Source organism: Phyllostomus discolor, chromosome 13 (genome assembly GCF_004126475.2).
Source record: "Phyllostomus discolor isolate MPI-MPIP mPhyDis1 chromosome 13, mPhyDis1.pri.v3, whole genome shotgun sequence".
Lineage (NCBI taxonomy): Eukaryota > Metazoa > Chordata > Mammalia > Chiroptera > Phyllostomidae > Phyllostomus > Phyllostomus discolor.
In genome coordinates, this window is record NC_040915.2 from 17,330,135 (window position 1) to 17,350,532 (window position 20,398).

The following is a 20,398-nucleotide window of genomic DNA, read 5'->3' on the forward strand; positions in this document are numbered from 1 at the left end:
CCAAAGGAATTTAAAAAATTAAAGAGCAAAGCAAACATATCATGTAGAGAAACACAGAAAATAGAGTAAAATCCTAAAGTAATTATAACTGAAATTAAATGACAGAGTAGAGACCAACCATAAAAGGCATATTAATAAATGTGAATTGGCTTAATTCATCTTTTAAAAGAAAAATATTTCCAAAATGACTCACAGAGAAGTGTCAAATCTATGATGTATACAAAAGTCATACTTGGAAAAAAGTGGTGCAGACAGCTAACAGCACAGGGATAGGTGCAGATGGAATAGGCGATGGAACCAACGGAAGCAGCATCATCAAGGATCTACCCCAGCTGCCGGCCCAGAAGGTTTCACAAGGAAACTCTACCACACTGTCAATAACTCTAGTGGTTTGGCCGAAAAGTCCATTGTGTATTTCCCGGAAAATAAAAGGCACATTTTTATTTTCACCAATAACTTTATTGATTTGGATATTTTGTTTTTGGGTGTTTTTTTTAATTATTGTTCAAGTACAGTTGTCTCCATTTTCCCCTAGCACTCCCCTGCCCCACCCAACCCCACCCCCCACCCCCTTTGGCTTTGTCCACGCGTCCTTTACATATGTTATGTGGATATTCTGCATATGTTGTCTGTCACCTGTGTGGTGTAACGTTGATTGTCCTCAATGTAGCATGTCTCGATTTGACTGCAATCAGCTTCAGCTGATCTGCCCCACAGTGGCGCACCATTCATTGAGGAGAAATCTCCAGCACAGAACTTCGCAAACCACTTTTGACATGTTTGATCAGTCACAGCACCTTCTCCACACACTGCACACATCTTTTTTACGTTTCAGCTGCATTTTTACCTCTCTTGAAATAATAAAGCATAACATGCCAAAAATGTTGTGTATTTTCTTCCATCTTTAATATTAAAATGGCTACACAAAAATTCACCAATTTTGATAAGATTTTTAATGCATGCTGATATGACAGCTGTCACAATACAATCTAACAAAATTGTTTTGAATAAAGTTAAAGACCACTAAGCACTACCACAGCCACCTTATGGAAAAAAAGCAAATGAACTTTTAGGCCAACCCAATAATCCAATGTTACAAAAATTGTTCCCAAGTATAGAAAATGAAGGAAAACTTTCCAAAACATCTTTATGAAGCGAACATAATATTGACACCCAAATGTGATACACTCCAAATTTCTTTAAAATAAAATTACAAACTAATAATATAAATACTAACACAAAATATTAAATATGTATTAGCAAACAGTTCAACACCATCCTGTTAAATTAATACGCAATAGCCAAGCAGGATTTGTCCCAGGAATGCAAAGTACACTCAACATAAGGAATATTTTTGCATAAATACCATAAATCTAAAAAGAAAAATCACATTATTATCTTCATAAAGGCTATAAGCTTCTTTCTAAAACTTCAACACCAATAATTAAACAAATAAATGCATAAACAAATACGCGCACGCGCACACCATCACTCTAAAGCCACAATCTTCATGTAAAAACACCCCAGGTATGTGCAAGACTTGTATCTCCAAAATGGTCCCAGTGATCCCCAACTCCACGTGGTCACTTCTGCGTGTAAACCCCTCCCACACCGAATGGGGCTGCTCTCTGCACCCCACTGCACAAATCACAGAACTGGTGCTGTGTGGCATCCAGTGCCAAGTTACAAAAAACATTTGTAGTTTCCACCCTGTTCTCTTTCTCTGATCACTTGCCCGTTGCAAGCCAGCTGCCATGTATAAGGACACTCGAGCCGCCTGCAGAGAGGACTGCGTGGTGAAAACCGTGGCCTCCTCCAAGCACCGACTTGCAAGCCGTGCGACTGAGCCACCTTAGAGGCGCCAGCTCATCGTCCTCAGGGACCTGCAGCCCGGCCGCCACCTTGGCCACTGTCTCCTGAGAGACCCCCCAGCCTGCACAACCCAGCTAGGCCACTCCCGGATTCCTGGCCTATAGAAAATGTGTGAGATAATAAGTGTTTATTGGTTTAAGCCACTAAGTTTAGAGGTAATTGGTTATGCCACCCTAGCTAAGTAGTACAACCTGTACGAGAAAACCTTAAAAACACTACTGACATCACACAAAATCCGATCTGAACACATGGAGAAGTAGCCCTTGTTTAGGGCAGGACAATTCAACATCATACATGATCATTTCTCCCTCTACTATGATTTATAAAATTAAGGCAATACCAACAAAAATACCAGTATGTTTTTTAATGAGGCTAGATAAATTGCAACAAAAGTTCACATGGAAAAGTTCACATGGAAAAACACGCATGGATAGCTAGGAAAACACTGGAGAAACAAAGCCAGGGAAAGGGACCTGTCAGATAGTAAAACATTCCACAAAGCACCCATAACTAGAACCATGTGCTGGCCACATGAATAGTCAGACGGACTGGTGCAAGGAGAGAAGAGAATCCTGGAAGGAGACCCAGCACCTGTGGACCACTAATAGGACCAAGGCGGCTTTCAAACCCCTGGGCAAAGATGAACTTTTTAAAAAATGATACTGAGATAATGGGTAGCCTTCTGGAAAAAAGACACATTTAAATGCATTCCTCACTTCACATGTAAAAATAAACTCCAAATGGATCCAGGTATCTAAATGTAAAAAACATAACCACTAGAAAAAAACAAGGCTGAATTCATCTATATTCCAGTTATAAGAAAAGTCTCTAAGATTTAAACACCAGGCGAAGAAAAATTAAAGATAAATTTTACTATATAAAAATTAAAATTTTTTCACAGGAAAAAAATGCCACAGCCAAAGTCAAGTGACAAACTGGGAAAGAAATATTTGCAGACTGTATCGCAGATAAAAAGATATTATCCTTAATATACTTTTAAAAAACTCACAATAAAGAGGAAAAAAATGACCAAAACCTCAGTAGAACAATGAGTTAAAGGCACAAGCAAACAATTTGTTGAAAAGACATACAGTGGTCCTTAGTCATATAAGCCTATTTCAATTTTACTGGTAATAAGAGAAAAGCAAATAAAATTAAACTCAGGTTTAATTTTCCTTCTATCAGACCGGCAAAAAAATTAAAAAGCTTGGCAACACAGTCAGGTGGCAAGGCTGTGAGGCTCTTTCCTTCATGGCTGGTGGGAATACTGGTGATACAACCTTCTGCTGGGAAATCTGACAATCTCCAACAAAATTATGTATGCATTTTCTTGTAACTCAGTAATCCCTACTCTAGGAATTTACCCCAAAGTTATACTTCTACCATTAAGAAAATACAGTTGCATTAGGTTATCTATTGCAGCATTATTTGTAGATGCAAAGTATTGGAAATGACCTAAATGTCTATACATAGAATATTGGTAGAATAAATTATGATACACACAATGCTTTGTAATAAAGAAAAATAACTCTGTGAGTTAATAGGAACTGAGTTCAGCATATATTGATAAGTGACAAATGCAAAGTGCAGATATATTTATATTTCCATAGTTACAACATGTCAATGTAAAAGTAGTTAATTACAATGGTGAGGGTTGGCAGGGGAAAGGCCATTGGCAGACTCATCTTAAGTGACCAAAGTTAACAGCTTTAGAAATGGTAAATTGGTAAGTGCCTCCTGACCTGAGGCCCTGAGAATGCGAAATTACTTTTGTGGCTTTTTGGCAAAGACTTCATAATCATGAAAAAATATCACACACACAAACTGAGGAAGAGTCTATAAATTAAACTGTTATGGGCATAAAATATAAAGAATCCTAAGGAACAGAAAGAAAGAAAGGAAATAAAATAGATGTGACAGGTAGAATCCTAGACTGGAGGGAGAGAATTTTCTAAAATTCAATATCAAGACAGCTGGCAAAATTTGAACTTGGAGAATGGGTTAGAAATAATGTTAAATCAATATTAAATTGCCTGATTCAGTGCTTGTATTTGGATTATAACTTGTTCCTGTTCTTAAAAAACACACACTAAAATAACCAGGAGTAAAGACATAAATTCTTTACTGGAGGAAAGAATGTCTACAACTACTTGCAAATGGTTCTCTTTTTTTAGTTTTTTTAAAGATTTTATTTATTTATTTTTAGAGAGAGGGGAAGGGAGAGAGAAAGAGAAGGAGAGAAACATCAATGTGTGGTTGCCTCTCACTCACCCCCTACCCAGGACCTGGCCCGCTACCCAGTCATATACCCCGACTGGGAATCGAACTGGCGACCCTTTGGTTTGCAGGCTGGAGCTCAATCCACTGAGCCATGCCATCCAGGGATGCAAATGGTTCTTAAAAACATAAAAAATTCACATATGTGTATATGTGTATATATATATGTGTATGTATATGTGTAATATATATGTAAACATATATGGAGAAAAATGTTAAAAATAGTGAATCTCGGTATATTTACTCAATATATTGGAGTTCTTATGCATCACTTATGCAACTTTTGTACACGTTTGAAGTTCAAAATAAATAGTTTTTCAAATGTGGACTTCTGTTTGGTAATCGTCAATATGAACACGGTTCACTGGTGGTTGAAAGCAGGGGAGAGGTTATTTGAAAAGTCTAAAATTCACAAAGCCTTGACTGAATGTGAAAAGAATTCCTGTAAAGTAACAAGAAAAAAAAAACAGCAATGCCAATAGCAAAAAAAAAGAAAAGAAAAGACTACAGACAGACAATTTACAGAGGAGGAAATCCAAAAGCTATCCAATATGTTTTTTTAAATGCTCAGAATTATTGGTAGCTTGAGAAATGCTAATTTAAAGCACAATGAGATATTACGTAACCCCACTAACTTACAAACATTACAATTTTAAATAATTCTAATGGCTGGTAGAAATGTGAGGACGTAGGAACACTGCTAACAGACACATACATAGAAACACAAACCAGTGTAACCAGTCCATGTAACCATCTGGCACCACTTAGTCAAGTTAAAAATATCTATGCTGTTAAAGGAAAACTTCACTAGATACGTGTTAAAAATGTCAAGGAAAACTTTGACTACTGCAACAGGAAAGAGAGATTGAACTCAACTCTGCTGAAACAAAAGGCAGGCAAATTTTTAAACGCAGAGGTGAGCTCATGGAAAGTTCTGGAAGACACTGGGGGGAGGTTGGTTCACGCAACAGGGCCACCTGAGTTGGCTAATCGTCACTTTTCCAAGTCGAGCTTCTACCCTTCCACAGAGACTGCAAGAGAGGGGCTTGAACTCCTTCTGTGATTACATCCAAAGTGATGACTTCCAGATCGCTAAGGAAGATTTCTAGATGCAGAATATTCACAATACAACTGCAAGTTTACTAAAATCTGCTCTAAGAAAAAAGGGACGTCGGGGGCCTGCACTCAGGAAGAAACTTGTCTGACTTTTAGCCACATTGAGGGGAATGTAAGGCAGTCCTGGCCAACACCCACCAGCAACTGCACTCCTGAAGATCTGTCCATTGATGACAGATTGACACACAGACAGACAGACAGATCATGATAAACAGATGACAGACAGATGATAAAAAAAAGGTGAGAGAGAACAAACATATACGAGCATGAGGACAGGATCCAGAGCACTAAAAGAACATTCACATTACTTAGAAGCCCACTGAAAAGTCTTCGGTATAATATTGAACCGTTTTTAGCCCCAGGGTCTTGACCACGAAATGCGGCTACACTAGAGCAGGTTGTGTCTCTCCTCCGTGCCCCACTGTGTTCCTTCTGCCCCTCACTCCTACTGAAATCAAGCTATGAGAAATGCCAAATTTAGCAAAGACAAGAGTTTGTTTGCCTCCCTTCAACAGTCTACATACCCAGGCCTCCTTCTATTAAAAAATGGCCACCACGGCCATAAGGTTCTACCTTTCTCCTCTCAGCAGGGACCAGGAGAGAGAACACCATGTCCCTGACTCCAGGAAGGAACCAGAAGGTAGGAGGCTAACTTAGAAGAGTGACATTAGCAAACCCAGATGGCTTAATCACATGGACCACAAGCCTATCACACATCACCTTCTGCCTTTTCTTAACCTGCAGGCCTGCCTGGATCTTCCATGCATAACTACTGGTTACAATGACAACTCTATCTCTAAACACAGTTTCAAATCAACAGGTTTCCAAGTTATAAAGTGTTATATGTAAGTGTGAGTGATTATAATGGTGACCTCAAGGATCAGAGTGCGTCAGGGTGGGATTGCTCCAGGGGACAACTGGGCAGGGGCGTATTCACAGTCCTTCAACTTGGTGATCTAGAACCTTCACTTCTGAGTTCATGTCCTGAGCCTTTCTTTGCTCTAGCAGAGACTCTCTAACACAGTTTGGAAGAATGAGTTGACTCACACTACACAAAGGCAGCCCAGTTAGAGAAAATGTTTCCAACTGGGACGATCCTTAGAGTTAGAGCTCGGAGAGTTGCTACAGAACACTGAGGGACATGTTGCCCAACAGGACCTCCTGGGTTCATAGACAGGTTCTCAATCTGTGTTGTATTGTGCAGCAGCAGCCACTAGCTACATATGGTCATGAAGCACCTGAAATGTGGCCAGTGTGACTGAGAAACCTAATTTTCAACTTTCTAGAATCTTAATTTAAATTTGAATTTAAATAGTCACATGAGGGCCTGGCCAGGTAGCTAAGTTGGTTGGAACATCATTCCATGCAAACCAAAAAGTTGCAGGTTTGATTCCCGGTCAGGGCACATAGCTAGGTACAGCTAGGTTGCAGGTTCCCCTGGCAGAAGTACCTACAGCAGGAGGCAACTGATCTCTCTCTCTCTCTCTCTCTCTCTCTCTCTCTCTCTCCCACCGCCCCCCCCCATCCTCTCTCTCTAGAATCAATGAACATATCCTCAGGTGTGGACTAAAAAAGTAGTCACATAAGGCTAGTGGCTAATGTACTATATAATGCTGATTAAGGGAAAGCTTCTTGACCTTGGGACCCATGGTCCTGCTGGTATCCAAGAGTAACCTTTATGGATACACAATGCAATATACAGCTGATGTTTTATAGAACTGTACACTTGAAACTTATGTCATCTTATTCAGCATTATCACTCCAATAAATTTAATTAAATTTTTGAAAGAATAGCCTTCAGCCTGGGCTTGTATGGCTCAGTGGATTGGGTGCTGGCCTGGAGATGAAAAGGTTGCCAGTTCAATTCTCGGTCTGGGTACATGCCTGGGTTGTGGGCCAGGTCCCCAGTTGGGGGAATGAGAAAGGCAACCAATTAATGTTTCTCTTGTACATTGATATTTCTCTCCCTCTCTTTCTCCCCCGACGTCTAAAAATAAATAAATAAAATATTTTTTAAAATAAAAAAGAATAGCCTTCAGAAGATGCATGAATTCACTTAAAATTGTGCATGAAATATTGAGTATGCAAAATAATACGATGTTTCTTCTAATATAATACCTACCAAGAATAAGCATTAAATAAGTTAGGGTAGGTATATATGGGGAGGATGTTACAGGGGTGGAAATAAAAATGGGGATGAGAGGTAAAGGTGAAAATAAAAAAAATAATAAAATAAGGGGAAAATAAGAGGCTGGCTCTGCACAGACTAAAGATGACAGTGAGACAAGAACCGAGGGGTCATTTTGTACCCAAGGCACGACAAAGAAAGAAAAACTTGTATGGGTGTCTTTCCAGGCCGTCCATCAAATTCTCAGAGGTCCAAGACTCCCACCAAAATGTCAACAGTCTCTGAGCTCGGGGAGAATCGCCTCGGAACAGAAGGGATAGAAGTGAAATGTTAGCTGTTTACGTATATAGTAGACAACATTTTTCCCGCCATATTTTTAAAAGGAGATAACTATTTTATTTTGTTTTTAAGTTCTTTTTTTATTTTATTTTAACCATTGTTCAAGTACAGTTTTCTGTCCTTTACTCCCATCCCAGCCCACCCACCCATCCCTCCCCACCTCTCTTCCATTTCCACCCCCCACCCTAGTTTTTGTCCATGTGTCCTTTATACTTGTTCCTGAAGACCCTTCCCCTTTTCCCCTGAAATTCCCTTCCCTCTCCCTTTTATCTGACACAATTAGGATTGGCAATCCATGGGTTAACCAAGAAAGTGAGAAATTTTATCTAAAAGTGGGAAAACATTTAAAAAATACTACTCAGACACTTAAAATATTTTATTTCAAATTGTATATAAAAATGCGTGTATTTGCCTTTGCCCATCTTCTGGCGTGGCGCAAAGGCCTTTTCTCTGTGAATGAGCCCATTAACTAGACTTCTGCATTACAGTTCTTCCATAAATCAAAACCATAATGCGTCTTCTGATTTCCAGTGGGTTTTCTTTCAATGGAACACAAACACAGAAACACTTCTGAAGCAATGTGAATGGAGGATCCTTATTGACTTTCACGGTGTTGTCATTCAAAAGCAGTATTCTCTCAGTTTAATTTAATGAGTCTTTCTGAAGAAACTATGTTTCATAAAAATTAACCCAGGCTCACCACTTCCCTGAAATGTCAGGAGCTGTGGTAGGTGGAGTAAGGGTCCCCCAAAGAGATCCATGCTCGGATCCTCAAAACCTGCACACGTTCCTTTCCATAGCAAAGGGGACCACGCAGGTGTGATTAAGGTAAGGGTCCTGAGATGGAGAGATGATGCCGGATTGTCCGGTGGGCCCAAAGTCATCACAAGGCTCCTTGGGAGACAGAGAGGTTCAGAATCCAAGAGTAACTTGAAAACACAATGCCAGTGCTTCTGGAGATGGAGAAAGAAGCCAGCCACAAGTCAAGAAATGCAGGTGACTTCTAGAAGGTGGGACAGGCAAGGGAACGGATTCTCCCTCAGAGCCTCAGGGAAAAGAGGAAGCCCTGAGGGCCCCGTCATTTCAGGACACCCAGATATATTTAAGGCTGACCTTCAGTAAGATGATAAATTTGTATTGTTTTAAGCCAGTAGGTCAGGGGTTATTTGCTGAGTCAGCAATAGGAAGCTAACACACCAGTGTACATAATAATTAGATAAATAAATATAAATGCAATGGGTATCCACTGGTTTGGGAATAAATGCAAGTAATCCTTGCAAAACATGTGATTCAACATTTGAGACCAGAACCCCACGTGAGAACGTGTGAGGCGGGCCAACACTGATCACGTGGCACGCTGCAGACACCCATCAGCAGGTCTGATTGGAAAACGAGAGCACTCATCAGTCCAGCCAGCCAAGCTCATGTTCCAGTAAAAAAAAGAGCATTTATTTTAGGTGAACTTTTCTTGAATTGTTACTGTACTCCAGGCACTGTGCTAAGCATATTATACTTCTGTAAATACGTACTGTTTTCCATTATAATTCACCCGTGAGGTAAGTTGAATTCAGAGAAACTGAAATAGCTTGATCCAAACCATGTAGCTAGTAAATGGTGAACTTGCCAACCCTTGATCTGTGACCCATCCAATTTGAAACACTCAGGCTCCTAAGATCCCTTTTCAACTTGTTTCTCTGTTTCTTAGATGCTCACCGAAACACCTTATTTTACAGATGAAACCACTACAATTCGTAGAACCCACTCTAGCTCTCACCATCGTAGGCAGGATCACAGCAAGAAATAAAACAGGGTAATTTGAAAGGAACTGAATAAAGGGCTTTTCACAAGATGGATTTTTACTCACACTCAGAAACACATCAAGTAGGTTAAAATGGAGTTTCCTCCATCCACCTCAGGGCAAGGGTCAATAAGATCGCATGACAATGACACACCATGGTGTACATAATAGTTGTCATCGGGATATCTACGTGGTTTACATGACATGGCACTGCTATATAATTCCACTTGAGGTCTGATAAATATGTGGCCTCGCAATGATTCCGGTTCAGCTCCATGTGTGCTCTTGGGCAAGTCAGTTACCCACTGTGAGTCTTCCATTCTTCACCTGTAAGTCACCTCCTATCATCTTCACAGGGCTGCTTCAGGGATTAAATGAAATAATGGGTATGGGAGTGTTTAGTAATAAATAAGCTAAAACATCCTCTACAGCTATGAGAGATCACAGTTACCTGTGAAACAGGTGGCATGCATGACCAAGGCATAAGATGAAAATGGTCTTGTCGGGGATCCCGAAGAAGTAGAATTTTAGCTCAGCAGAAAAATGCTGGCTTTTGTTTAAAACTTTGCTGATGTTACAGGCTTGTCACCAGGGACCTCTCGTCATTGTCTCTGACATCTAGGAAATGCAAATCCAGTATCATTTTAAAATAAAACAAGATGACAAATCACAGTCCAGGCAGGTCCCTTTGCAATCACAACCTAACACTGCCACTGGTTCTTGGTAAAATGATTTCATTAAACCCAACTGTTCTATTTCTTCTTGCAATGTACAGTGTTCAACCATTACTATCCAGTGAGGATGCACATTTATTATAAAAATGCCAAAAATCACAAGCACTTTGGCCTTTTTGTTTTTAAACAAAAGTTTCCTCGGGTTCTTTAAAGTATAAACATTATAGAAATGAGTGGGCTGCCCAGACCTGTTTTTTGAGAAAAACATTTTTGTTCCAATGTATGAACTGGGGAGGCAGATTAGATGCTCAGTGAATTGTGAAATGTATTGTCTTCATGTTATCTCTCTCCTCCTCTTGAGCAAAATATTTGATAGTCCTACCACTATTAAAGAAATTACATGTGTAATTAAAAATCTCCCCCAAATAGTAATCCAGGCCTAGATGATTTTGCTGGAAAATTCTATCAAATATTTAAAGAATTAACACCAATTCAGCACAATTTCTTCCAGAGATAGCTGAGTGTTTACAGTGCCAGGCCCTGTTCCACCTGTTTTCACATGTCTCAAACTCTCATTTTTCCATTAACCTTATAAATAGTCCTTATTTTTGCTCCCTCCCGTCTGAGGAAAATGGAGCCCAGAGAGCTCATGCACACGGCCAGGGCATAGCATGACCGGAATTCAAGTTTAGATTCCTGGGCTATAATTGCATCAAATCAGATGCTCAGATTTCGCTTATTTTAAGCTCAATGGAAGGCCAAATTTACCGTCAAATTTCATTTTGGTGGAGGGAAATTCAGACCTGACCAGGATATGCTATTTCTACAAAGAAGTTGGGGTACGACCATAGTTGGCCTCCTCAACAGAAGTGTGTTTTGTGAATAACGATAAAGGTTATTCCTGCTGGCAACTGCCATACAATTTTTCTCTATATGCCAGTTAAGATATATCTGAGGAATAAACAAGAAAAGAGGTTTGCTATTGGAAGAGGTAAGAGCTTCACTACAGCAGAACCAACCACACCACTATAATTGTCAGAATCAAGAAGCAAAACACTGCTTCATTAATTTTTTTCCTTTTGTTCGTTATTTTACTCCACCAAGGCTAATTATACCCCTCCCCATTGATTTTAACAAGCACCCTGGATTAAACACTGCAGAGAGAGCAGCAGACTGCAAGTGTATGAACTGCCTCCATTTAGGAAAAACAGTATGTTAAAAACATTATATTGACAAAGAAAATTGTCCTGTGTTTTCTCTGAACAAAAGAGAAAGCATGACTGCCCCCTGCCAAAAAAAAACAAAAAACAAAAAAACAGAGAAAGATCATTAAAATTTAATATTCAATAAATGCTCTTTAGGCTTCTATACTTCCTTCTCAACAACGAAGAGCTCCATATTAGCTCAGTTCTCAAAGTAAGCCACGATGTCCCTGATGGCAAAGCTTGTCCAAGTTTACTGGGTATCTGTCCCGTTTTGCATCACAAGATACTGGCAAGCAAGGGTCATGTTGCTGGGATGTAAGGCTGACTCTGAGGGACATGGGAATTCTGGGAGTTCCAGAGCCTGGAGCTGGTCTACGTCAGGGCTGCTCCAACCCACAGCGTTTGGGAATGTCTTAATTGCCAAGTGCTTGTCCTGAATGTATCTAATTGCTGTCCTCTGATATTCTCGTTCTGTTCAACCTCATACAGCACCTGCTCTGTACAAGGCCTGGTTCGAAGCAGTGCCTCAGGCAAAGTGTCTCTAAAGTCTCACTTTTTTTTCCCAAAATTAAGAATCTATTCCAATTTTACATTCTGCAAAGCTCTATGTTGGTTTTGATATAAAACTAAAATTTTTCCCACAAATCTTTGAGAAAACTAAATGGCCTAAGAGGAGCTTTGGCCATCTACCTTGTGGCTATCTGAAGGCCCCAAACACGTCAGCGCTGACTTTTCCCAGGAAGAGACGGTTCTCATAGAGAACGGACAGAACGATGAGCACCCAGGGAAACAAGTCATGAGGCCAGCTGCTGACTTCACACTTACAAAAAAACTGCTTTCCATACTGGAAGGGTTCCCTTTTTAATCCGATGCATAGTTCAATCCAATTTAAAGCTGTACTTAAAAAGCATCGCAACCTAGTGCCTCAAATGTGACTGCGGGTTTTCCAAGGGCTTACATTAGATCCATTCACCAAGATACCAGCAGAAAAGCTGCATTGAACTTTTTTCCTCCTCTGTCTTTGGCTATGTTCACAAAAAAGAAAAGGAAGACAAGAACTGAGGAGCGCTAAACCTCCATGCTACATCCTCCAATTCTTTGAAATGTCATTTCAGGCAACAAAGTTTTCTCCATAGTCACTTTACCATTTAATCAGTGACAGGTATGACCTTGGTAGGTTTTTTCCCCTTTCTTTCTCCCCATCCTTGCCCCATATGCCGTTTCCATTTTGAATAACTATACTCTGGGGTAGTTCATTCATTCATTCACTCAATTCTTTCTGGCTGCTTTCTGTAATCTCCTGTCCTGGAGACCAGGGGAGTTTTTTATGTTGTTGTTGAGTGATTGACAAGAATGACTTGGGTTTTGATAAGACTGATACCGACATCCTGCAACAAACGCAAATCACAGAGGTGCTCCATTCCAGGAAATAATTTCCTTTCAACGTCTCAACAAACTGGCTATGTGATCATTTCAAAGTTTGTGCAATAAATGAACTTTTGAATTGAGGGAGACACCAAAACCCAAAATGGGAAAACAAAAATATACAATGGGGCAGTTAGCATTTTCTCATTTGTCATCTGACCTCAAAGTTCACCCCAGCACCGACTCGAAGAAATAATGATTTCATCAGCTGCCTAACAGATGGCAGGCACAGAAGAGCCCTAACCCTCTCCGACAAGGCTGGAGAACAACAGCTCCATAGAATTTAAGTTAACCAGATGGTGGCTGCTACTTTCTCTCTGTCGCCTCCTGCACAGCAAGCCTGTCCGGAGCTCAGAGACCTACAGCTTCAAGTGCAGCAATGCAGGGACTCAGGTTCACCCTTCAAGGCAAAGCAAGGGTCTCAAGTTACTATGGAGTCCTTTTTTCTGCGTGAAATTCTGCTCCAATAAACACAACTCAAACTTTTGCTCATAAAGTAGGCTGCCCGTGGTGGGGCATTTCTAGCATCTCCTTTCTTCTATGAGCACCTAAGAGACATTGGAGCATTTATTTTCTTAAACAGTGAATGATATTTTTCTGAAGGGCTAGAGGCAAAACATCAGGGAGGCCTCATGTTGCAAACTCGGGAGTCCAGCTTGCTTCCTAAGGGTTACCGCTTACGGGAGAACGGACGTTCCTTCCGAAGTTGGGCAGAATCGCTGCTCCTGGCTTCAGGATCACCTGGGGAGCTTTATACAATCCCAATGCCAAGGCTGCAACCTAGAATCTCTGGGCGTGGCACCCAGGTAGCATTATCTTTTAAAGCTCCCCATGAAATCCCCAGCAGGTTCCAATTGGCAGTCAGGTATGCAAGAAATATATTTTACATCTTAAATACTTCATTTTAAATTTTTAAATTGTTTTAATAAGTTAATTTAAGTTGTACTCAGAATCCCCTCTGCACTGAATTTGCCATTCTCACAACTCTACCTCTCCACATGCTTCAATTCAGTCTCTCCAAGTCTCATGTTAAGGTTCTGGGTTTTGCAGGGTTAGCCCAAACTTGTTAGCATGCCCCGCTCAGACATCAGGGAAGCAGATGCTGATGTTGCAGCTGAGCAATCTGGGATGTCCTGAGACCAAGCTACAGCAGCCAGGACAATCTGAAAGTAAAAGACATTTATGCCTGGACACCCTGCACCCCTGCACCCTGCAGGCACTGTGCACTGCGAAGCTCCTCCATGACTCAGGGGAGGTGGTCTCGTGCAGGCCAGATCCACCCTTCTGCATGGAAGGCGGGGCCTAAAGGGAACTGGCTATCTTCCCAAAGGTATGCTGTGCCCCTCATTAATTCAGGCACTATCATCTAAAACTATGCAACCTGCTGGTGAGGGTTCAAGGCCACTAAGCTATACATTTTTGTGTTGATCTCTCTCCGTGGTGCATCCTGTGCTGACTTTTTTCTGCATCTATTACATAAGCGAACACTGTCTGATTTACCTAAGCTGTAACAGAGCCTGGTCTTCCCATCAACTGGTGCCTTCTACTGCCATCTGCCAGTATAATGATGGTGCAAGCCTAGAAACTCACTGGATCAAGACGTAAAAGAACACAAGTCCTGCACAATCCTCTTGTACACAGTAGGTGCTCAATGGTGCTGGTTAAACTAAGGGCTCTACCCTTAAAGGCACGCAGGCTCTAACAAAAGAAAGGTATCAGTACGGCTTGGACAAGGCATTCCAGCAACAAGGCACAGAAACCCAAATACAGTCTAGTAAAAAGGGGACAGGTGCCAGGAGAGAGGTGAATCTCATGGAAACAAAGCACAGAAAGCGTAGCTGAGCCTCACAGGTTAGCGCGCAGTGGCTCTGTCTCCCTCGCTCTGTGGGACCCCCTGACTTCATGCCACAGTGTGTCTGAGCCATGCTTCTTCCCTTCCTCCTCTGCAAGTGGCCCACCAGGGTCACCCGGGAAGAGTGACCGCTGCTTATTTCTGAGAGAAACTTGAATGGCTCACCTCAGGGAAAGTGGGGAGCAGACAGAAGGTTGGTATAACACACGCATGTGGGGCCACTGAAAAGACCCAGGGTCATTAGAACAAATGATAAACACAAGCTGTGTTGAGTGGTGCGATACCCCAAGAAATTAGAATTCACGCATAAAAATAGTTGTAAAACCTTTATTTCAGGATGACTGCAGGATCAGATTTCATAGGTACACAACTAATTTATAGCTCCAAATCACAACAGTACTCAACCAAAAACACCTTATCCTTTACAAAACTTGGCCTGAGATATGTCCATTTGGATTTTAATCCACTGAAGTTTCACATTGTGGAGTTGCACATATAAAAATATGAACACAATTGGGGGAGACAATACATTAAAAATGAGCCGAAACCCCTTGTAGCAACATCTCACTGATCCTGAGGTCCCAGATCTGGCAGTGCGGTTGGGGATCAGGAAGCAAGTTCAGAGAAGGCAGAGGAGTCGCTAAGATAATGTCACCGAGTCAATGCAGCCACATTACTTATTTAACTGCTAGAAAAGCCTCTCGAAGCCTTGCTCGGCTCCTGGTCACTGTTACCTGACACATAGTATACAGTGACATGGTTTTCCCGCTCCCAGGCAGCACATGAGTGGAAAGTTCCTCGAGGCAGGCAGGGTGCTGGCAGAGAGAAACAAGGAGCGGGGAGGGGAAGAGCAAGGATCCAAACCACCACAGAACTCAAAGAGCGGAGCCACATGGGGCCAGCCAGGCAGCGGCTGTAACAAACCTGCGTAGGACCTGAAAGCATTCCAGACATAAAAACGACCCTGAAGAGGTTTCACTGTCCTCAGTCGATTCTGGTTTGCACAAAGCAGGGAAGTGTGTACTAATCAGAAACTGCTCCATGTAAATGGCTGAAATGAAGTCCAGGAAATGCACAAGTATAAAGAATAACCTTGAGTGTGTATCCCATGCATCCCACAAGGCCTGATGAATGAGATCTTACTACATGTATGCTACTTATATAAAATGAATATAGCACCGTTTTTGTTTTATCCACATTTATACGAAAACATAAAAGCCCCTTCATGATCAAAGCACCTCGGTCATGCAGGGATAAGCTTTAGTCAGCTTCTCTCTACGTAAGATCTTTCAGTCGGGTCCCGAGTGACCAACTGTGTTGATCAGTGGGCCCAACAGTCTGCAAATCTGTCTTAAGTGACAGAAGATGTGGAGGCCAAAACACCCGTGATAGGTCAGTTTCTCAAAATACGGTCTGTGGAGCAGCACCACCCAGCCTCCTGAGGAACAGGTTTGAAAATGCAGATCCCTGGGTCCCAAGTGCAAGGCATCAATCAGAACCTTGCCCGGACACCAGCGCTTCTGCACCCCTCCCCAAGGATTTCTGGTACAAGTGCAAACCCAGAGCTCACTGGAGTGAATCATCCCCTTGCAGGGTAGACTCAGCAACCCAGTGCAGGGGAGGCTCACCAGGTCTCCCCTTTCTCCCTTTCCCACCCACGTTCCTAACGTGCCCAGTAAGGCTCCTCCTGCTTTTGGCATTTCCTACACTAGACTACCGAGCTAAAAAAAAAAGTTAAATGTGGGCTCCTAAATGTTTCATCACAGAAAAAGGATTCTGACATATAATAAAAATGAATTCGAACCAGTCCTAGTTAATTTTTTTAAAAGTATAAGATCTCTAAGCCATAGACGAGAAGCCTGGAGCAAGAGATTCCTCCAGGAACAAAAGGGAGCGAGGAGAAGTGTCTGATACAAGTCCAGAGGGCTACAGGGAAATGGGAGGGAAACACACCTAAAAAGCAGGCGTGGAGGGGCGGCAGGAGGCAGCTCGCATCTGGGATAGGAAAACGCAAATCCATTAAATATTGGCTGGGATGTTTAGTCTGATCCTTGACACTCTTGAGGAGAGGCTGGAAACTACTAGCAAACATATTTTGTTTGGCGAGCACAATGTTTTTAAACAATTCTGAATTTGTCCCCAACATGTAAAACTTAGATTTTTTTTTAATTCTCCCTCTTTCTGGAAAAGTGGAAATTGGCAGAATTCAGAAAACCAGCCGCATGGCAATACCACGCTGGAGCCAGGCAGCTGCTGCCCACCTTTGGGCTCCGGGGGTGTCCCCAGCGGCCACCAGCCTGCTTCCCCCACTGGATCCCCTGCCAGACCCCTTCAGGCATTTGCGCCAGCCACCCCAGCTTCAAGGAACTCAGACAAATACCAGCCTCTCTGTGCTTCACTATTTCTATTTCCAACAAAAATTCTGACTACAAATCCTTTCCTACCTCAGGGTTGTTAAAAAGAAATCAGATAATGTCTATAAATCACCTAGAATTCATTGTAGCGTTCTCATTCTTAGCTGCTCATTGGAATCACCTAGGGGACTTTAAAAAGCACTGGTGCTTGGGTTATACCCAGAGATTCTGACTTTCTGGCCTGGGGTGTAACCGGGGCGTCGGGATTGCGCACAGCTCCCCAGGTGGTCCTGATGGGCGGCCCAGGTTGAGACCTCCCGCCTGCAGAGGACGCAAGTGGTTGCACAGGAAGGGTTAAATTTATTCCAATCCAATCTCTGGATACAAATTTCTTGCTTCTAACCTCTATAATAATTCGCATTGCTTCTTATTTTTGGAAGTGGGCAATTATTCCAAAAGCCTACAAAATGCCATTTACAAACAGGTAAAGGGGGTCAAAGTGTCTCCTGGTTTCTACCATTCATTTTCCCTCCAACACAATTGAACAATAAAACACTAAAGAAATGAGGAGAAATTATCCCAAGAGACAAAACTCAGGCAGCGTGAAGCATTCAAACACAATAAGAAGAGGCTCACAGTGGCAGGCTTGTATTAAAAAAAAAATACAATTGCTTTGAAATTCATCGATGTACTAAGTGGAAAATTTTTCAAATAATAAAAAAAATTTTTCCAAGACTTTCCATTAATGGCTCAATTTTTACCTTAAGATGGATTCCAAATTTTCGCCTCTCTTCCAGCTTTCTGTTAGGTAATGTGCATTTATCGTTTGGCTTCCGATCGTGGCAAATGCAAACTACTGTCATCTAATTTTCAAACAGTAATGCTACCTTATATTACATTTGAAAAGTACATTTTCAAAATGGTTTCACATAATCAGAATAAGAATGGCTTCTATTTACTGGACTTCTACTAGGTACCAGGAATGCTAGACTGCTAGACACACACACAGTCTCTCTCTCTCTCTTCATATATATATGGAGATATTGTGTTTGAGATATATATATATATATATATGATCCAAAATTGGTCCAACAACCTCACAAAGTTAATTATTTCACCTCATTTTACAATTTTTTTTAAAAAGTGAGCTTCATAAAGATTTAAAATTATGTTCCAGGGAGCTAGTGAGTAGAAACACTTGGATTCAAACTCAGGTCTGTCTGTTTGACTCCAAACCTGTGCTTTTCACACTAAACATCTTGTTTAACCATCACATCCCACAGGTAGTAAGATCTGTGCCCAATCAGCCCCACTTTCCCAGTGAAAAGAGAGAGGTTATGGTCACATCACAGAGTGAGTTAGGAGGAGCCAGGATTATGCATATATTCCCACTCTCCATCTGATGTTTCTCCAGCAGACAAACACAGCTCACATGTTACATTATGAACATTACACTGACGGCAGTTAGGCACAACTTGTGGGTCTCAATCAAATGCTCCTGATTTCTGAGAATCTTCACCATTACTACAAAAGTGGCTTCTCTTGATCTCAGGCCTGGCACATTCCTGTCTATTCCAGGCTACCTGGGAAGCAGGTGTCAGGTTCAATTCCTTTATTTATCCCAGAATCCTCTTGTGAATCCTATGAGCAATGATGCAAATAACATAAAGGCACAAGCACCAGTCTCTAGGCCTGTCCTTGGCTGCTCGGACACCATCGCCAGACAATCAGCAGGACTTCGTGAAGAAGGGCAACATCACCTTCTGTGGGTTTTCCCTTTATTCGTAAAATTGTAGAGTCTGTGCCATAAAATTCCAACTAGGATGCATCTCCATGTGTGTGGCTATTTGAGGCTGGCTCCCAAGGGAGAGTGTCATTTCACATCCTGGTCTCCTCTTCTTAAAGCTGCCGACAGACACTGCATCCTTAAGCCTGTATTCAGAAAATCGTATCGTCGGTGTGGTGTGTCCAAGAAGAGATTCTCTAGCAGAAGTAGACACGACACAGCTCCCCTGAAAGCGAAAGCAAGCAGACTTGATCATCTCATAAACATGTCTCACCGATCAATACTTGTCTGCCTTCCTTTCTGCAGCAACTCTTAAGGGTAACTTGAGTTCTATTATTATGGATAATTCTCAAAGAAATTGCATTTCTGCCTCCTAATGATCTTGGAACAAAGCAAGCACCTCACTGTATTAAGTCCAGCTACCTAAAAAAGCTGGCTCAAAGGGGAGTGGACATACAGCTGAAACTGAGGTCTTAATCACTCCGGTGTGAAAGAACTCTGCTAGTTTATCAAACTGTACCACGCCTGGTCTCCCAACTGCTGGCGGCAAGAACAAACGCGTGTCAGGGCTATTTGTTTTATTCAAAAATGACAGGAAATCAAAAATCTATCCAATGGATGTGTCAGCAGCAGCACCACAGGCAAATTGGTGAGTGAGATTTATGAACCTCCAGTTTGGCTTGTGACAAAAGTCACCTGCTAAGCTACTAATTGTCAAGCACCCACTCACTCGGACACACAGGCCAGTGGGTTCCGGGGAGTCACTTTAGGGCTAGGCACCATATACAACACAGTCACATTCTATGTGACTGGCAATCATGCAAAATTTCTGGACAGAGAAAGACAAATGCCATCTGATTGCACCTATCTGGGGGCTATAAGAACAAAATAAATGAACAAACAAAACAGAAACAGGCTCATAAATTATGCAAATTTGAAATGTGGTATTACATAGAAATATTAAATAGTGTCTCCTTATGCACATTTGTGCAAACCGTACAGAATATTTTTATGAAAAAGTAAAAACTGCAGAAGTCCAAAGCCAGTAGATCGGGTGCGTCGTCCACAGCACCTACACAGCTACCCCGTCACACAGCTGCTGCATCTGCCCCATGAACTCCTGTGTCTCCACGCCGCTCTGCACGCGCACTGCAACTTCATGCACACACAATTTTAATGATCACTGCTGCTGCTACATTAACTGCATTGTTGTGTTTATTTTAATGCTTTGTGATGCCTTAAAATAACATCATCTGAGCGGTGATGCTGGAGCTCAGGCAGACAGCATAAACTGTCACACTATCGGAACAGAGGTAAGATGTGATCAAATGCTACATAAAAAAAGGCCAAGCCACCACCACAAGTGCCCTGATGTTCAGTTAGGAGAGGGCATGCTGTAACCCAGGGGACATAAAATGTTTTCTTAAAGGACCAGAGAGTAAATATTTCAGGCTTTGCATCTGTAAGATGTCTATCATAGCAATTCACTCTGCTGTTGGAGCTACAACACAGCTGGGAGCAAAGCTGCATTACAATAAAACTTTATTTGCAAAAGTAGACAGCAGGCTGGAT

General features: G+C 41.7%; 1 protein-coding gene across 1 annotated transcript in view; it reads right to left on the minus strand.

The window, feature by feature from the left end:
- Positions 1-11,273: 11,273 nt before the first annotated feature.
- The window catches only part of PRELID2 (PRELI domain containing 2), a 72,120-nt gene continuing 62,995 nt past the window's right edge, over positions 11,274-20,398 (minus strand). The window contains exon 7 of the mRNA XM_028529042.2: positions 11,274-19,052. The gene's annotated coding sequence lies outside the window, so the exon portion shown is untranslated. The remainder of the gene's footprint in view (positions 19,053-20,398) is intronic.